Raw genomic sequence first — 20,392 nt, 5'->3', positions numbered from 1 at the left:
CATTGCTGGGCACACCCAGCAGCTATTCCAGTGATTGGCAGTACAGGTTTTGCTGACAGTATTTTGCAGTTTGTTTTGTGGATGAGCCCGTGGCTTGGCTGGTGGAAATTTTTCCTGGATTTGTCTGGTAGGAGTTTTCACTATTTGCATTATTTGATTTTCAGTAAAGGCTATTTTTGACAAAAGTATTAAAGCTCTATAAATTTATATTCTATCTCATAAACATGGTAAAATGCCTTTTTGACAAATCTAATAAACATAAAAAAATACCCTGTCAATAAAATCACTGAAATCCTGCCAGGCTGTATAATAACACTGCATTTCAGCACTGCCTTTAAAGAAGGAACACAAAACCGCCCTCCCCTTTGAGCCATGATCTGTTGCAGTTTGCTGACCTTAACACATTCAAAGACCCTGCGCTTCTCCTTTCCACCAATCTCTGAGTCTTCAGGACAAGAATTAGCTATGGGGCAAAAAGTACAGAAGATTCCTATTTCACAGGAGCAGATATTGCTCCGGAGCCTCCAGGTTTGTCAGCCTCCCATGTCTATATATTTTGTACTCATTCATTTCACTCTTGGTAGAATGGAATAGGTCTCATAGAAGTGCCCAGAAAAAAATGGAATGAGCTGGGCAAGATGGTGGGAAGATCATTTTCCTGGGGCAGAAAAAATACAAAACATCCTCACTGTCGAAGTGCTGTTGGAGTATGAGCTACATTTCTCATTTAATAAAATAGGCCTAGCTTTCTAGAGCAACACAAGTGCTTGTCTGAGTCCTACCTTCTACAGATGCTCTGCTCTCTGATGTGGTTCAGCTCTTTGTTAAGGGACATTTGGCAGTGGTACTCAAAGGCTCTGGGATACTGTTAGTAGCGCTGTTCTGTTATTTCCATTTTCTTTATTAGTCTGATGAACTTGGTGCAGTTAAATCTGTGGTGGAGATGAGCAACACCCTTGAGTTTGCTGAATTGTGCTCCTTCCTAATCAAGCCAATGAGTTCTTCTTAACCTGCATCTTCCAAAACTATTATCTTGTCAGCCTTCTTCCACAAATACTTGCAGAATGGTTATAGAAATCATTTGAAGTTATTTCTTGCTCTGACATATAAACTGCCAAGTGTGAAATGTCTCTCTACTGGTGGTGTTTATTAAGATCCTTCTGGAAAAGACATGCATCTTGTTGTGGGCTCTGGTTTGGCAGCTGATAGCTGAATGTAAATGGGAACTCCTGCTTGCAAAGTGAGAGATAAACAGCAGGAAATTACGAAGTATGTCTCTGTCCCAAGACTGAAGTGACATTCTTTAGCATTCTCTTCTGCTTTCTCCAATTTCATGGAATGTATTTAATTAATTTCTGTTATAAAAAAGACCTAAATTAGAGAAATTTGCTCAGAAAACCTTCCTTTCATTGCACAGCTATATTAACTTTCTGATGTCACAAATGTCGAATAAAACATTTATGTTCTTCTCTTTATTGGCTAAATTTGTCTCTGATTGTAAATCCACAGAATTCAATTAGATTACATCAGTTAGCAATTTCGTCTTGTTTGTATAAGTTCTGAGGTGGAAATATTTACTAGCGGCTCTAATTCTCTTATTTCTGGAGTTTGCTAGTCTGCCTTTACTGCCATGAGATCTATTACCAGAAATGGAGCCAGAGGACAGCCAGATTTATGTATGAAAGATTTTCCATGGTGAGGAGCAGTTGCCCAGGAGGTGGTGGAGTCACCTCCCTGGAGGCGTTGAAGAAGCATGTGGATGTGGCACTGAGTAACATGGTCTAGAGCAGTCACAGGCATAGGTTGGTGGTTGGACTAGATGGTCTTGGTGGTCTTGCCAACCTTAATGATTCTATGCATAACTTTTGCCTGGCCTCCATCTGACCTAGATTCCCTCTCAGACTGGGTGTCTGAATGTGCTTCTTTGAATTTTGTTTCTGATAGGCCAGGCTACGTATCCATTGTCTGGAGCTTCGTCACCAACCTCATACTTCATAGTGAAGTTCTAGTAGTGGGATTATTCTGAGATAAGGACTTTACTTACAAAGTGTGGCTCTTCTCTGAGAGTCCTTGACATTTATTTAGAACTCTTTTTGAAGCTGTTGGCTGGGTGGTCACTTGATGCTGACTTTGTCAAGAGCTTCAAACCGAGCTGTGTAGGCCCCAGGCAAGGTTGCAAATGCCAATTTGGAAATTTTTAATTAATAAGCCTCCACGCAGCAAAGGAGAGTCAAAGTGTTTCACTGAAACCTCTAAACTGGATCCCTCACAGATTCCTTAGGGATGAAAGGTGCTACAGAAATGTAAGACATTAATGCCACTGTCTGCATCAATATGGCTCAGTACCATGAGGCGAAGCATCCTTCAGAATAATAATGCAAAGAGCATTGTTTGCTTCACCTTCACCAGAAAAGTCAGGCTTGTTCTATAGCTTTTATGCACGTCTAGGGAGGTGATGAGAATGCTGACTCTAGTTGCTTGTTACCTTCTCTTTCCAAATGAAATGGACATAAGTTGTATGATGATATCAATATAAATCTGCAGTACTACAACTGAATATGTGAAAACAGTTTATGCTATTGAAAATCTGCAGCAAGCTAAAGGAATTCTGTATATTTATTCCAGATTTATAGTCACCAGGACCATAACATATCCTAATTGTTATTCACTGACTAGTAGAGTCAAATGTCTCCTTTGTCAGTGGGATTCTGCATTTATAGGTAAATCTCTGCTACTGAGGTGTTAACACTGTATTACTGGTGTAACTATGAGAGATGAACATCATTAAGCTGGAGTGCTCTGAAACACCAGTTGTAGAAGATGTCATTATAATAAACTGCATCCCTTGTCCAGTTATGTCTCTTTTGACCTAGACTTCCCAAGTACAGAAAAACACTTCTGAGTTCACCTGAGATCTGTTTTCCCATGCAGCCATGATCATTTGAATAGGTCTGTCAATGAGTTTCTTTTGGATCTTCAGAGCTCTCCTTTTCTCTGGCATCTGTAGTCTTCATTAGTTTTACTTTGTCTAGCCTGGAAGATAATTGCACCTATGCTTATACCTGTTTGTATATAGATAGTGAATAATGACTGAAGAATTAACAAAGTTTTAGGAGAAATTTCATAATCTGTTTATCCATTTGCTATTTACATGCTCCGTATTTACATAATTCAGCTTTTTCTCCAGAAGGAGGCTGAGAAAAGACTGAGTAAAAACTGAGTTATGACCCCAGAAATTTGTGCAGCACTAAATGCTCTGTTTGTTCATTTACACATAATGCTGTCATGTAGGTATAGTGCTGACACCAAGGAAAAATAAGGCGAGAATGAGACATCAAGAGTTTTGAACAATATAGCAGTCAGGTTTTGCAGTGAATTCCAACACTGTCATGGACTGCAGATCAGTCCCAGAAGAGTGTTTCCTCTATTAGTTTCTGGATATCATCATCTTGTGCTATTTGTGTTATTGCGGATCAATATCTTTAAGGTGTTTTCTTTCTTCCCTCCCCTCCCCTCCCCTCCCCTCCCCTCCCCTCCCCTCCCCTCCCCTCCCCTCCCCTCCCCTCCCCTCCCCTCCCCTCCCCTCCCCTTCTTCTCTTCTCTCCCCTCCCCTCCCCTCCCCTTCCCTTCTCCCCTTCACTCCTCTCCCCTTCCCCCTCCTTCCCCCTCCTTCCCCCCCCTTCCCCCCTCCTCCTCCTGCTCCTCCTCTTCCTCTTCTCTTTCTTTCACCTTCCCTGTCCCCTTTCCCTTTTTCCTCTTGAGAAAAAAAAAGAGCAAAAAGGAGAAAAAAAAAAAGAGAAAGGCAGAAGTATCCATACTGGGATATAAGTGGTCTGTTCCAGCACCATCAAACTTCTTCCTAGAAGAGCTCTGGTCTTCTCTCCCATGCTGCACATTTTCCACAGTTCCTCATTCCTAAATACCGGAAGAAGAAGAAGAAAGGACATTCTCAAACTGTGCAAGGAAGCCACAGGAGGTTGTTTAATTCAAATATCCCCAAAATATAAATGTGCCTCACATGAATGAAACAAACTTTGGAAGTTCTCAATCACTTTCTCATCAGGTGCTCAGAACAGTGAGAGGCAATCCTTCACATATCTTTTTCCTTCCATTACAAGAAGGAATCTACAGGAGACATCACCTGTCTTCTAAACTCTCAGATCACTAACTAGTGGAATCTCTATGTTTTCATACTGATATAGCATGCTTCTTTGTTTCTTCTGTTTCTTTACTTCTTCCTCATAGGGTGATGTCAAAAATGTCATTCTTTATGAAAGCTGTGAGGAAAGGCCAATGTCAGTGAGTGATGTGTAAGGATTGTGACAGAGAAGCCATAGATATAGGTCTAATGTCACTAATAATACATGAGGCAGCATAACAGGAGGTTTTTGGGAAGAAAAGCAGCACTTAAGAGATTCTGGACAGTCCTCCTCTGAGGGTTAATTCTAACAATTGGCCCAATTTATTCTGATATATCACTTCCTTTGATATACTAGGTCATTTCAAACATTTAACCTTGAAAGGACAGTGTTGCTGTTGCTGTTCTTGTATGGCCCTGCATAATAAACTTAGATTAGGGTTGGCAGCTTGGAGTCTCAGGCTGTGTTCTAGGGATGCTGTTTTTACTGCCACAGCAACTTTTCCAGCTAAAGCACTGTCTGGAGAAACTCAGTAATGACTCCAATACTGCAAATTTTAAGACATTCTGGTTTCTGTCTCAATATCACCATAAGGTCTCATTCTCTCCATCACCAATTACTTCACTGGGAGTACCAGTTCTGGACAGTGCTCTTCCCTATAACATTTATGCATTTTGGGGTACAGTTGTGGAAGAAAAGAGATTGTGTTATAACCCCTGCCAGCCAGATCCACTTCCTACCCATCACACCCGCACAGCTGCTGGAGAGAACACAAAGATAGTAGAACAGTATCTTTTGACTCCTTTTCTCAAGCGGATACTCCAAGAGGACTTTTACTCAAGGACTTACTTGTCTAAGCACTGTACAAATATTGGTAACTAATTTGTATTCTGTGCTACTCTGATTTAGCAAACAAGTAATTTTATTTATACACTGAAGGCTCTTTCCCTATTTCATTATATTAAATTAAAGTTTGGACCAAGATCATCTGATATTCCTTAAATTAGAGGGAAAATATGTATGCTGCATTCATGATTGAATGGGTACAAGAAATCCATGATTGCATTTATGTCAGTGAGATTATATTAAATTATTGGCTTTATTTTTAGACTACATGAAGTCTCACATGCTGTGGGACTCTCAAACACAGTTGTCAACACAGCCAGATAGGTCGCTATGGGATCTTTTGCTATGATTGTACTGGGACTCCTGTCAGACAGTCAGCATGATCCACAGCCTCCTGGTGCCTCCCAGAGTAAACCAGCATAAGCGTCTATATCCTGATGCTTTTTCCCTCTTCAGTACTCTTTCTTCCCATCATTGCTGCTAGTTCTCTGCATACCACCAGCAGAACTCATGCCTCACCCCAGATCCTTGTGACTGTCCTGGAATTTTTCCTGAAATACCACTGTAGATGCTATGGGAGACTTCGGGGTGAAAATGCCTATTGCACAGAGCTGAAAAGGCAGAGGGCAGTGTTCAGCCTTCCTCTGCCTATACCACATTCAGCTCTGTCAGACATGACTTTGCTTAGGATTTTCATTTTATTCAGGCAAGAGCCAACTTGTACCGATTGTATTCCATTGCAATCAACGTGGGGCACTTAAAGGCAGCTCTAGCATTGGGCATCTGAGCAGGAAATCCCTGATTTACACAGAGAAGGCACAGGGCAGCATGCAGCAGGAGGATGGCTATCAGCTCTGCTTGCTGCAAAACTGGCACAGGTTTGTTTAGCTCTTGGTAGCCTTGGAGCTAGGCGCTTATCACCAGTCACAGCTCCCTCTGCATAGCGCTAGCCTTGGAGTAGGCACTCAACAAATCACAGGACTCTCATCTGCACGGCTCCCGCTGGTTTGGTATCTCTGTTCCAGGAACCTCATGAGGAACAACAACAGTTCCCACAGCATTCTCTGGGGACACCTTGGCAGGCAAGCTGAGCAGCTGGCATTCCCATTGGCAAAGCTATGGGGACATGCAGATGTGACGTAAAAAAAAGAAGGGTGGGCTTCTCCTCTGTGCCCACAACAGGCCACTTGATTTGCTGTTTGGTGGAACAACCCTCACTGTTCATTAGGAGGTCGCTCCCCCTGTCCCCACTGGTGCATGAAACTCCCCATGCCCTGTGCTCAGTGCAGTGGCAGCTTCCCACAAGGCAGAGTGACTGTCACTTACTGCAGCTGGAAAGCCCTTCATGACACAGATCCCTGCAATAGTTCGGTCTTGCTTTCCTCAAGCTTAATGTGACTGTGCATGGTGCCCAGACACAGCTCATCTTTTAGAGTCAGTCTCTGTCAGAAAGGGCTTTGGCACTGGGAGCTCACTCCACTGTCAGGTCTGTGCTAAATCCATCTAAGACACACTTTTCTCTTGGTGTGCTTTGAAACAAAGCCATTGTAACCACATACTTATTCCTTTCTGACATCTCCATTGCTCTGCCTCTTAGGAACTCAGCATGCTTTGTTTGAATTATAAGATGATTTTAATACGATGTTTGTATCGTGCTCTGAATTGTTTCTATTGTTGTTCTACAGTGCCCCAAGTGTCCTGGCTGCAAAGTGCTGTAAGTACAATTCAATTATTACTTTGCATAGGTAAACACTGGAAAATAGGTTAACTAACCTACTTAGTATTGCTTAATGGATAGGAGTAAGCCTCGAGAATACGCGTAAACACATACGCCAGAATTCACATAAATAATCAGCAGATATATACAAATCTATACATGCACCACAGAATTACACTTATGCATGTAAACTGCCAACAGGAAACATGCTGAAAAGATCACCTTGAATTTCTCTCGTTTTGATGATGGCAGCTTAAGTTTGAATGCAAATCTGGGCTCATTCACTCTAATTCCTGTTTTCTATAAAAGCTTGTCTTGCTTTTATGTGGCTGCCCCAAACCAAAGAAGAACATCTCATCCCTGTTCATTACAGCAGTTGGACTAGATGACCTGTAAGGATCCCGTCCAACTCAAGTGATTCTATGATTCAATGATTGATCTCTCCTTTGGATAAACTGTACCCACAATGACAGGCTTGTGGAAAATCTTAAACCAAATGGATTTTCTGGCCTTCTGAGACAAACTCTGAGGTGAAATGCTCCTCAGCTTCTGGCAGCAGTCATACAAAAGGCAAATTAAACATGTTCTAAAGTGCCGTCGGCACTTTCCCACTTCCTCCCGAAAGTCTGTCCCTGTGGGGCAGGAAAGGCAAATGGCAGCAAAGTCACAGTGTGCCTTGCATGTGAATGTGTGTGGAAAGGGACCAAAATGACACTTCTTCCAGCACATACAAAGAGGCCAACTCAATGGAGACAGTATCAGACTTTGTCCTAAGCTGGTGATTGCTCATGCAATCGCAATGATTGAGCACAGAATATGCAGGGTGCAAATAGCCTTCACCTTTCCACAACCAGATGATGCTGTAAGCTTCCAGCTCAGTGGAGCAATGGGAGGAGAGTGGGTATGTTTGAAGAAAGCCAAATTCTGATTCAACCTTATTTCTTTGCTCTTGGTCTTTTTTTTTCTTCTTTTTTTTCCCCCAGGCATACAGCACTTGTCCTGTTTTCTCAGAAACCTTGGAGTTGTTTCTCTCTGCAATGCTATTGTCAGATTTGAGTAGGAAGAAAAGCACTGAATCAAGATAATCAATATCAAGAAAACCTGAATATCTGAGGTTTTTAGGCCTTGTTCTTGGCTTTTATTTTGTCCTGACTATTGTTATATATGGCTTTGCCTGAAAAAAATTCAATAGGAATTAGAGATACATGTCAAGGATCCCTGTCTCATCCTTTACTGAATATTCTTGCACCTGGGGCAGAAGATAAAGAGGAAGGAAGGGTCTGGAGCATGAGCTCTGAGAGGAGGATGTGGCAAGGACTGGGTTGACCTCTTGTCCCACTTAACTAATGATAGAATGAAAGGTGATAGCCTCAAGTTGCACTGGAGTAGGTTCAATTTGGATATTAGGAAGAATTTCTTCTCAGAAAGTAAGTGGTGAGGCATTGGAACATGCTGCCTGGGAAGGTGGTGCAGTCACCGTTCCTGAAGTTGTTCAATGTGTGGATGTGGTACGGAGGGACATGGTCAGTGGGCATGGTGGGGATGGGTGGTGGTTGGACCAGATGATCTTAGAGGTTTTTTCTAACCTTAATGATTATGATTCTATGATCCTGTTGTTTATTATCCCTGATGTAAAATATTAGTCCAGTTCAGCAGAAACCCATGCTTTCTCTCTAAAGCTTCCCAACACTACAGCCCTGGCTGCTGACATTTGCACTGCAATATCACCCAAAATTGATTTGTGAGGGCCTGAACAGTGTGGTAATAGGACATCAACAGCACTGCTGGTCCATGATAGCCCTGCCACTGCTGATGCTATTGGAAGGATTGCAGAGGTGACAGCAGTGAAGGACATTTTAAAAATATGAAAAACATTGAAGGTCTGTGAATATATTGGTCCATATGGACCCTCACTTGTGAAAGGCAGAGTATTAGTTTAGATTTGCAGATTGGATTAAGTGGAAGCAACAGTGTGCCTTGCCATTCCTCTGATTAGGAGAGGTTTATATGTCTGCTCTCTTTCTTAAAAGCTAAATTTATCATTAGCTGTCTTGGCAAGGGAAATTGGAATGAAATTTCAAGCTATTAACTTTTAACAGATAAATTTACTTATTGACCCCTTCCATAAAGAGGAGCAGAGGAGACAGCCACACTGCATCAGATCACAAGTCCACTCAGCCCAGCAGCTGGTAGCAGAGTGGCAGTGGTGAATGCGTCAGTGTAAATGTCAGAACAGACTGTCCATGCCTTGCCTGGTTCTCCTCCCCAGCCTCTAGCAATCAGTGCTTGAAAAGCTTCCTGTTTTGCTAATCTAGGATTTATTTCTAAGACTGAACCTTCCAGCAAAAGCTGCAGAATGAGGAAGATTTTCAATGATGTGTAACACTGTGAGAAGTAGAGAAAATGGGAGCATTTGAGCAATGTCTTGTTTATATCAGGCAGGGCAGGAAGGCTGCCTGCTGCTGCACTACCAACTGACTGGCCTTGACCCCTTCTTTTTCTCTGCCACAGCAAATTCCAAGCAATGAAGTCCTGGAGATTTCCAATCACAGCTGTACAAGTAGTCAGTCTTGTCAGCTGGTGGTGAAAGGATCCATTTACCTTCGTGACAATTAGAAAAAAAAACATGCAAGTGAAGAAAGACAAATTTATTTCTAAGGTAAAGGAGCATCAAAAGTTTGAAGGTGGTATCCAGTGCTGACGTGTTCCTGCAGCTCCAAGCAGAAAGTTGCAAAGGTTGCTGTTTGTGTTGGTGCTCTTACCTTATGTTTCTGAAATCTTTTTCCACTATGGTCAGAGAACCAGCAATTTTCACCAACACTTTGTGATGAATAGGCTAGCAGAGGGAAGAGTGGGTGAGGGCAATAAATATTACAGATTTCATTCTTGTTATCCTCACTGGAACTCCCTCTGAAACCTTACCTCTCTTTGTCTTATGAACAATGCCTGTGTCCACGGTGTACAAGCTCTCCTCTCCCACCATCCTTTAGTAACTCAACATCTGTAGACTGGAGCTGAGGATTCACTACCAAATAGATAGCGGAGCTAAAAATGAGCACAAAGGTGATCTGAACTAAATCTTTTAAAGCTTTCAGACCATGGTGCTTTGATTAGCAAGCAGACAAGAAAGCTCCGTACCCTCACAACCTCATCCTGCAACTAACTGCTCTTCTAGGCCAGGAGTCTTACATGAGCAGAAATTGGGAAGATTGTTATCCCTTATCTCTCATCAAACTTTGTCATCAGTTTTGAATGTGACATTTAGTAATGTAGCAACGGTAGAGCATAAAGGAAATTAAAAAAAAGGAAAAGAGGAAAAAACCCTCTCAGACTCCACATAAGAATAGCTTCTGCCATTTCCCTTTTGTATCCACTGCTGAGGTATTTGAAAAGAGCAGGAGATAAGTAGCCTTATGACTATGACAGATCAGCAGGCTCTGAGGTACCAAATGCGGATTGCTACTGCTGGCACTATAATGGCTATTGAAATTCATATTTACACAGACATTTCCACGGTGGCACTGCAAAGAGGGAGATGTAGAGTAGGCTATGGACCATAAATGATGCAACCATGCTACGTAACACCAAGAGCAAAAACCCTGTCACTGCTAAGTGACACTGACCAGTTCCTGCCATTTGGAGATCTTCTCTGTCTTCAGATTATGGATCTTCCTCAGAGACAAAGGACATGCTTCAGCTTGGAAAGTTCCTGCCAGAGGCATTCTGCAGAGAAGTGAACGGATGTCCCTGATGTTCAACAGAGTGACAAACTGCTACAAGGTGTCTGCTATGCTGCCATGTTCTCCAAGGCAGCTCAGGGGCTCACCTCTGCATGGTGAGCCAGTGGAGGCAGCTCAGGGGCACAAAGGTAAGATGGAGTTTTCAGTTTCTCTTAAAGCCTTTGGTTTTGCTTATGATTTGTTTTGCAAAGCTCATTGAACAAGGATGGGGCTTCGTGCTACGTGCTGTGGCTTAATGTAGCTACAGAGACATTGTGTGATTGCCCTCAACACATGGGCTACAACCTGTTGTGTCATCCAAGACGTGTTTCAGAGAGTGCATCAGGTCTGCACAGGGGTAGTTAAAGCAATAATGACTTCTGCTTTCTTTGCTTTAGCTCTGGAATGTGAGAGACTCAGAAACAGCTGCATCAGGGTTGCATGAGGACAAGGGCATTACTAATTCTCAGACACAATCTGTGATGAAAATCATGAAGCATTCTGCAGGTGAATTCAGTTCTCCCGATTTCTGGACTTGTGAGGTAAGTATTACTGTTCCCATATCGTAACTGGGGAAATGGACAGGTTCACCTAGCAGACCAAGGAAAGACCTGGGAAAATAAGGCAGATACCTTTTCTTCAAGTCTCCTGGTCTATTTGTGATTTCCTTGCTATTTTCTGATAAAGACACATATCAGTTATTTTTTCATGTCAATATATTGTACAACGTCTATGTCCACAGCCCCTGAACATCTTTCCAAGCATTTGGAGCACTATCTTTCCAAAATCCCTGTGAAGGAAATACTGGAAAGTCTCTTTAATGCTTAAGGAACAGCAGTGCAAGGGGTTAAAGTGTGTGCCATTGCCTTTGGTTTGAAGAAACCCAAGATTATGGAGAAAGCTGAACTAGAACAAATAAGGATGCACAAGTCCTGAAAGAAAGCACTGTTATAACTTAATATTGGATATTTAAATGCAGAAACCTTATTTCATCCTCTTCCAGGGAAGGGAGGCAAAGTACTCACCCAACTTTCATGTTTGCACTTCTCTGGAGAATAGAATTTGCACACAGTTGTTAGATCTCAGTTATATCCACACATTTCTCTCCAGCTGCTGCTGTTACTCAGCAGAAAGGTGGGATGTTTCTTTTCATCTCTTATCTCAGTGCTTTTGATTAACTGATCCTCAAGGAAAAGAGGGATATCCATATCTGGAGGCTCCCAAGGGTATGTCCTGAATGGGGCTGATCACCCCCTCCCATCCTGTGGATTTCCATCATCAAAGTGGAGGGACATTTCCAAGCAAAGACTAATAACTCTAACTTGTGTGATGGGTTTGTGATACAGTTATCCCATCAGAAAATTTTGCTTTCTGGATGGCACGGTTAGCTCGGTGCTCTAATAGTGGAGGGTGTAGGTTATGACCAACAAGCATCAGCAGAGATGTGTGGGGGCAGAATCTGAGTAGCAGTGTGACCTGAAGGTCAGAAGTGAGGGCTGCTAACAGATTTTGGTTTGTGTCAGATTTTTATCCAAATGCCTTTATAAAAGAAGCATGTCCTTCCTGCATTGGACTCACCAATACTCAGGGTAACTTCATTGTGTCAGAAAAGCTAAAGTTTCTTCCAGAGTTGCTAAAACTCGGCTCAAAAAATTAAGGTTAATAGTGACTCCACATCCGTGTCTATTCCTCTCTCTAGGTAAATGTTTACTTTCTTTGTTTCTATGTCAGTGGCAGTGACCAAATAAACTCTGAGTTGCAGCAGGATGTAACGAGTTATTGCCGGAGCCCCCAGGGTCATATGGAGCACACGCACATAATGCAAGAAGCAGATAACTTATTTTTACTGCGGGGAGAATACAGAAATGATCCCCAGGTCTACGAATAGAAGCAGCCAGTCCCATAACCGTTAAGGCCACCAGGCTGCCTTATTAAGGTCAGATGCAGTGTGTCGTGTTGAACGCAATTATTCCACCGCTTATAATTTCAGTACATTTGATTCTGAATATAAAATGAGACAATTTTCTTCCTGAGGATAAGAGAAATGTGTGCCTTTGCAGAGCAGGAGACACAATCACTCTTAGATGGGCCAGCTTTATTTCTTCTTGATGAGGCACGGACTCCCCAGGGAATGAGTCTGAAACAGAATCTTCAGCAGAGAGGGCAAAATAGAAAGAAGAAAGTTTTTCCTCTGCTCATGAGGCTCTTTGCTTGGATGGTGGCCTGTTGCTAAGTGGCCCCATGGGAATAATTCCCAAAAGGATCATAGTTCTGTGGCCGGAGATTTCATTCCCTTTAGACCTCTTTCATTTCTCTATTCAAATCCTAATACTGAGATTGACCCCGTAAGCTATTAGTTGCCCTCAGCTGCCATTCTTCCTGTTTTAAAAGCAGGCTTGACAGGGACATTAAAAAAAGGGACTTGTCAGACCTGGCAAATTTTGCCATTAGGTAAGTGCAAAATACTCTTTTCACTTATTTATTTATTTATTTCCTCTTTTTGAAGTGAATGGGATTGGATTCTTTGTTTTCTTTCACTTTATGCTGAAATGTATGGTGGTGCCAAATGCTTAAAACGTGCTGCCAAATCTGGAGAGCAGCATTTTGTATGTTCTTTGTTCAGGCATGAATGCCTGTGCAAGGTGCAAAGTAAGACTAGCTCGAATACCACAGTAGTCCCAATCAGAGAATGTTACTAGCAAATGCTAAAACAGGGCAGCACATTACCTTGGCTCTTCTGCCTCTTGTCTGAAAACAGGATCACTGAATCTGGGCATAATCCTCACCCTATAAAGCTGGCACAAAATCAGAACGCTAAAAACCGCACTACCTGCTGTCTTGCTCACTTGCAAACTGGAAATAAAATTATTTTTTTTAAATGCTGGGCTCATGGGAATTATAGCATTGCCAGTTTATTTCCTCAATAACTTTCAGGTGTCCTGTGATCACCTGTAACTGCAGCACAAAATGGACAGCAAATGACGCACTTAACATTAAATATCCTCTACAACCAATTCACTTCATACCCAAAAGGGAACTAAGGGTTTTGGTTATTCTCTTGTCCCATTAGATTTTTCTCCTGACTAGCTGATAGCGTTCTGGGTGATGGCAGTGCTGACAACAGTGTTCCCTCCCCTAAGAACTGCTTTCATGGTGATCGCTCTTTGTTATAGCAGCACAGGGGCTGGGCTCAAGCTATAAAGAAGAACCCTTGGAATGAGCGCATTTCCTCCTTCTACAAGTGAGGTGATCTCCCTCTTGTGTCCTCGGAGGGACAAGTACACACTGCCTGCCAGTACAAGTTTAAAGTTCCTGAAATCACAGGTTCTTGAATCTTTTGGTGACCTGGGTCATCATCCTTAGGAAAATGAGTGTGGTCTGTGTTAGCCCCTAGGAAGAAAGACTTCACCTGCACAAAGACACAGCTGGTGCTAACAGCCCCCAGAGCTTTATTGGATGAGCCCTGATCAGCTGTGGTTAATTATCCCACATAGTTTTGGTAGTGGGTATTAGGGATGTTAATTCATTTTTTTCTTTCAGTTCCTCCTAGCAGAGGCAGCCAGAAGGCAGTTCTTTAGGAAGGTAAAATAAAGAGAGATTTTTGCCCTCATCTCTTCTGTCAGTAAGCAGAAATACACACTAGCAGAGCTTTGCACTGAGAAATAGCAAATTTGGGTGGAGGCAATCTGAGGATGAGTCTGAGAGTTTAGAGAAACTGTCTCAGCTCAAGATGCTGGGCTGGAATCCTGTGATTTGTGTAAAAACGCAGTGTTGAACTACTACTAAACTCATAAATAAGTAGTGAGTGGGTTCACTGAAAGCATCAGTATCTACTAGAGGAGCTTGCTGTGCCTGGCTCAGCCTGTAGCCTCCCTGGGGATCAGCTGGCATTTAATTTTGATCACTGCAGAAGAGGGAGGCTGAGTTTGAAACAGTACTGACTTAGCTGATGTGTGTGAGTGTTATTAAAATGGGAAAAAGTCTCTCCAAATCCCGTGTAAATGATACACAAAGGATTTGAAGTGGGGGGAAACAATCAGAGATAATAATGAACTATTAATAGGAACTAGTCAAGTTTCACTCAGAGGGATTAAGACTCAGTCATGTCTCATTTAGGAGTGCAGTATTAAGCCATCCTTCAATATGACAAGGTTTATATTTTTACTGAGTTGTTTCCAAATGAGGAAGGGAATCTCAATTAATTCAAATTTTTGCCTGTTGTCAGTCATGCCTCCATGTGTTAGCTCTCATATTGAGAGTCCAGCCTGATATCTGATGTATCCAGCTGCAGCAGCAAAGGATTTACGTTTATAATTGACAAGGAGCAGTTGAGCAATAAGTACCAAAACTAGATGGCCAGCATTGGAGGCAGTGCCTAATGAAGGGACACTGACAGGTGGGGAAATACATCCCACCTATTCACTGGGAATCCCTAATGTTACCATAGAGAAGGAATTTGAAATGGTTAATTGCTTCACTCTGAGGAAAAACAAGTTTATTTTTCATTCATGCCGGCTGCTAGAAACAAAATCACAGCTGTACATGGAAAAGACCAGCTCAGCATCCTTCCAGGCACCTCTGTGCAGAGCAGCTATCAAACTCAGTGCCTGTATCTCAAAAAATGTGGTCCCTACTCCTTCTTTTGTGATTCTGTCCCTTGGTAGATCTCATATTGTTAGAAGCTCTTTCTTTCCCAATACCTCATTTTACATAGCCTCTGTAGGATTTTCATACTGTAGTTTTACAGCCCATCTAAGCAGCTGAGTCAGGGAGCTCATCCGTAAAGCTTCTAGAACATATGGCACGCATGAGTCCTCGTTGGGTCACAACTGGATTCATCAACTTATTTGGCTTAACACAACACACATATATTATATTTAGGTACCTTTTATACTGTCCCTTTTCAACTATGCTATAAATGATCTTCAGATACATGCAGGCAGTTATTTTGGTCTCCTTCAGTATCAGTTAAAAAAAACCTCAACATCAGCAGAGTTCTGGCCACTTGCTGAAGTATCTCTATTGATGTAATTATCCCAGATAGAATATCATCCAGAGATTTATTGCTTTGGGTGAATAGGATCTGATCATCCTTCTCTCGTACGAGAGAAATGTACAAACTAATCTCAAGGTAGTTGTATCACTATGAGTCCAGTCATTACTGCAGGAGCAAAATCAACAATTTAAGGGATCCTTTTAATCAACTTCTGGTCAACTTTTGTAGTTTCAAATCAGTTTACTGAGATTGTCTTTGCTGTGGAATGTCTCTTTGGGTATCTAAAACATCTATCTGTCTCCCATCTAAATGTCTCCGATTTCCAGAGACATCACTCACTGAAAGCTCAAACATTTGCTCTCCTCCCAAGTGTACTCTTCATTTTGATTTCCCTAGTCCTTAGCTGTGCTGTTTGAGAGCTCTTCCTCTGTACAGGACTTAGTTGTCATTGTTCTTCCCATGTTCTCCTGAGGAAAGCTGGAAGCAACAGTTCCCAGGAGCACATGTGAAGAAAGCTTGGTGAAGAGAAGAATTTCCTTGGATATATTTTACCAACCACTTTTACTGCTGTGTGAATATTCTAAAGAGTATGAATTTTGAATTTGTAGTAGAATTAGACTTTGAAAGCCTGCATTCACAGATAACAAGGGGCAGGAATTAGGGGTGGACAAGAATATTAAGACCTTTAGAAATCTAAATGAAGCCAGCACAATTTCAGCTACAGAATTCTTGCAACAGTTTGTGAATGAACTACGAATCATTTGAATTAATTAAAAGGTTTACAGATACAATTTCAAATGATGAATTAATTAAAAAAAAATCTCAAATCAGCGAACACACACTTCATAAAGAATAAATAGACTAAGAGATAAACCTAATTCAGGAAGTTATGTACAATAAATGATTTGCTTTACTCCCCTGAGATTTGGCTGTCTACCTTTTTTTTTTTTTTTCCTATCTCCATGCACTCACATACACACACACACACCCCATTCACTCTGGACAATTCAAGTATTGTGACATCTTGTCATTAGACTTAATCACCATTGTAATGGCCATTTTGCTGGTCAAGTTCCTCCTCCCTCATCTTTTCTGATTCTGCATTGTGCACCACTGTGATTTCTCTCTGTCTTGTGGAATTAAGTCTAAACGAGGAGACTTACGTGCTTCAGTCTTTAGATGGCACCAAAACTGAATGCACTAATTAGGGAGGCTTTATGATTTCTATTATTTGCCAGTTGCAAATAGGCTTATTGTTTCAGGGATTGCAGAAGATCACGCGCTCTGATTTTCTATGAGTTCTACATACATGCTGTCTGTAATGCTAAATCTTATGTTAATTAAAGAGCATCATCTAAATAGCAACGATTGCACTAGCTGCTTTGAGTACACTGTATGTCAGGAAAAATTGTACTGAACTACAAGAGACAACAACATAGAATTAGACTCTTAAAATATAACATTAACTGGTGAGCTTGTCTGCTGTTGGTAGAGAGCCTTTCAATTCCTTCCTATTCAAGTGTATGAAGCAGTGAAATATTTTCTTCTCATCTCAGGGCATTATTATCTTTAAGGAGTTTGTGCACTGACTTCAAGCTGTCTAGGTGATATTGACTGAAACAAAGCAATGCATACAATTGCATTTCTAAAGAACCAGTGCAAAATGATATGAAATTAAAATAGATGGAGACATTAAGTGCTCCCCAAGGGCAATAACACTGGTTCTTAATGGTCAGAGATGTACAAGAGACAAAACTAGGAGTTATTTACTACATAAATCTTAACAGACAGGCTTCTTGCAACTGGAGGTGTGGTGGAAGAGGGTTTGAAATTGCTGTTTTCTTTCAGTGCTAATGCTGAAATGGTCATAGCTCCCCAAAATGGATTGCTTCCCCTCAGTCCTTCCCTTATCCCAATGTCTTCTGCTAAGCTATTTGTTTCTTTAACTGCAGTTGTTAAAGCATGGGCAGAAGACAAGAGTCTTGGAAAGCTGAAAGACTTTCTCTTCAGATTCATTTTTCTTGAGCTGAAATTGAATTGCTTGCATTACCATTTATTTATTTATACTGCATTTCTGAGCAGAGCACTTTTGTGTCTAATGATCAAGTGACCTAGAAGATTTGAATTTTAAAAAGTGAGAGTGTTACTGCTGAAACCTGGAATCTTAGGCTTGGTTGGTACTAGAGTTACTAAGGCAAAAGAAAACTCCAGTGTGTGCAAGGGTGCTATTCTGACTAATCACTCTGGCTCGAGTCATTGTTTCAGTTAGATCAAAAGAGTGAATCACGTTCATTTTAAAAAAATATTCTAAATGTGCATTCTGTAGTACTGTTCATTGCCAGTTGAAGCAGACTGCTGTAGTGTTGGTCTAAGCCAGCAGCTAAAGTTTGATTTCATTAGAAAACAACAAACTCTTTGTTATCTCAGGGGTTACTGCATTGACAAAGAAAACACATGCACTGCAGCTTCTTAGAAAAATTCCTGTTTTCCCTGGGTATTTAAAGGTCTGCTGCAGGCTGTGCCCTCTCTCCTTGCCTTCCACAGAGAGTGGCTGATGTTCTTCGTATGGAAGCTGACTGCCTCCTTGGTTGTATTGTGGCCCTGAACTTCTCAGTAAAATCCTGATAAGATAACGAGGGAGATGCTGGGAAATCTTCAGGTGTTTTCATTGGCAAAGTGAGTGTGTGTGATGCTGTAAGAGTAAGAGAAAATTCCATTGCATCAGGGATATGGGAATAAAGAAATCCCCAAATCCTCTTGGCTTTGAGATGCAGCATGTCCAGTCCCCAGTGAGGGATGCTCTGGGAAGTGTCAGATTCACAATGCAAATTTTGTTAAAGATCTTTTTCTCCCAGTACTGCTCACCAAATGCTGGTACTGGCTGACTAATAATTCCCTGGAGCTGTCATCCTGAGCATTCTGCAGTTGAACAAGGGCTTGAAATAACACATTACTGGCTTCTTTGCAGGCCTCAGTTTCCTTGGGTAAATGCTGAGCTCCAAGCAAGTACTGTTAACACCCAGCCCACTTTCAGTGTTTTGCCTTGCTGGAACATGTGTACAGAGAAGCCGGGGCATCTCCATCTGTGGAGGCTTTCAGAACTCTTGTAGATGAGGCCTGAGTGACATAGTCTACTTCTGAAGCTGACTTTGACCTTGTGCACAGATTAGATTGGCTTTTGAAATACCTGAATTTTTCTAAATCTTGGAACTTATTTTCTGTTTTGATTATTTTGACTCGTGAGCTCCTTTTATTTCTTCTCTGAGTGATCTAAAAAAATGCATCCCCTTAAATATATATTTTTTGAGTGTAGAGAAGATAATAAGATCTACAGAAGAACACAGATGACCCAAGTGGAAATTTTAGTAGTACTACTACATCAGAGAAGGGCTTTAATTAGTACACCTGAAGTAAAGATAATCAATTCTGCCTGTATCTGTTACAGACACATGAGAGGGATACTAAGCAGATAGAGACCATCATTTGTTAAAGTAAAAGGTGTCTTCTTTAACCTTGCAGAGATCTCTGCTGCAATGCTTTGCTTCATTTTTTGAGCAGTTTAGCAGGGCTATGAATGGAAGGAAGAAAAGTGCTTTTTTTCTTGGACATAGGATGGAAGAAGGACGAATTCAGAGAAGGAGAAACTGAGAAAGCAAGAAACTATATTACTAAATATGTGATGTTTTAATATTTACGTTGCTGGTGAGTTCATTCTCAGGAACTGTGCAGATTCATCTTTGCCAGTAATGAAGAACTTCACTAGTGAATTCAGCTAGGATCAATGGCACTGAGCTTTGCTCTTATACAGAAGGGGACAGAGGATGAGGAGGTTGGGCTGCAGATTTACTTCTCACCTGAAAGATGTTTCTTTTCCAAGGATATACTATTGTGTGGGCTGCATAGTGTGACTTGGGATCTTCATTGCATCAGAGTAAGTTTTCTCCTGGTAGGTGAGAATTTAGTAGAGAATGGCTTCACCTGTCCTCATTGTCACCAGCCTTCCTGGGAACAACCTCCTTCCAACAGACTTGAAAAAGAGCCTTTGGCCCCACCACGTGCTCCCATGTTCACAGATGCTGGAGGGAGCAGCCTGAAGTGTGAGCAGCAATTGCTGTGTCTAGTTTGAAAATACAAAACTGGAGCCAATACAGAAAAAGTGACCTTGGATTATCAGATATTTATGAATCTCTGCTTTCTAAATATTCTACAATTTTGGATCTCTTTGAATACGAAAGAAGCCCCAAAGAGACTGAGAAAAATGTGAAGCAAGTAAGGAGAAAATGAAAGAGAAAGGCAATCACTGTAATAGAGATGGGAACCAATTTTCTTAAATGTCTAAGGGTCTTATGAAATCAACTCTCTTGTAGGTTGAAGGCACTTGGGGTGATTCTCATAATTTACCCAATTTACAAGGAAAAAAAACCAAAACAACACTTTTTAAAAAGCTTGGCACTCATTTAGCTGTAGGCAAAACAGCCCTTATTTAGAAGGTCTCTTTCTAGACTGTGTATGTCCTTTTCAGGATGGTAGATCCCTGGGGAATTCCCCCTCATACAAATTCCTTCTCAGCAGGCAGAGAGAGCAGCTAACACGCAAAAATGCCTGGAAGGAGTAGCTCATCACTGTGTTTGAGTGACAGCATGTAAACCATTCATTCTCTGCTGTCTGCTGGTATTTCAGCTCTCTGATTGGGATTCTGCTTCCCCTCCAGTCTGGCCTCTTCTTGTCTGTTTGTTTTGCTATCGTTTGTACAAAGATCATCAGATGCAAGTACATTTGACATATGGAGATAACAGTCAGGAAAGGAAACAACATATGGCAGACAATTCATATCCATCAAGATCTGCCATAAAACCATTTTTAGCAATAGAAAAAGAAGGGCGGAAAAAGATAGCAACTTCGAATTTAAAATAACCATGATACTCTAACAAAGAGGAGGGCCTAGGGCTTGCTTTGCTAGATGACACCTCTGGTT

At 41.5% G+C, this 20,392-nt stretch overlaps 1 long non-coding RNA gene across 2 annotated transcripts in view; it reads left to right on the top strand.

Annotated features, from left to right (window-relative positions):
• LOC128087043 (uncharacterized) overlaps positions 1-20,392 on the top strand; it is a 63,103-nt gene that overhangs the window by 18,834 nt on the left and 23,877 nt on the right. Inside the window, exons 2-6 of one of the 2 annotated variants that reach the window (XR_008209664.1) lie at positions 6,671-6,699; positions 7,686-7,816; positions 9,214-9,361; positions 10,207-10,570; positions 10,820-10,963. This is a non-coding gene — a long non-coding RNA (uncharacterized LOC128087043). Of the gene's footprint in view, positions 1-6,670; positions 6,700-7,685; positions 7,817-9,213; positions 10,571-10,819; positions 10,964-20,392 lie in introns of both variants that reach the window. The other variant, XR_008209641.1, reaches the window with a different exon arrangement.

Source organism: Tympanuchus pallidicinctus, unplaced genomic scaffold, assembly GCF_026119805.1.
Source record: "Tympanuchus pallidicinctus isolate F22 unplaced genomic scaffold, pur_lepc_1.0 scaffold1, whole genome shotgun sequence".
Taxonomy (NCBI): Eukaryota; Metazoa; Chordata; class Aves; order Galliformes; family Phasianidae; genus Tympanuchus; species Tympanuchus pallidicinctus.
Note: the sequence above shows the minus strand (reverse complement) of the source record. Positions and strands in the feature narration are given on the sequence as shown.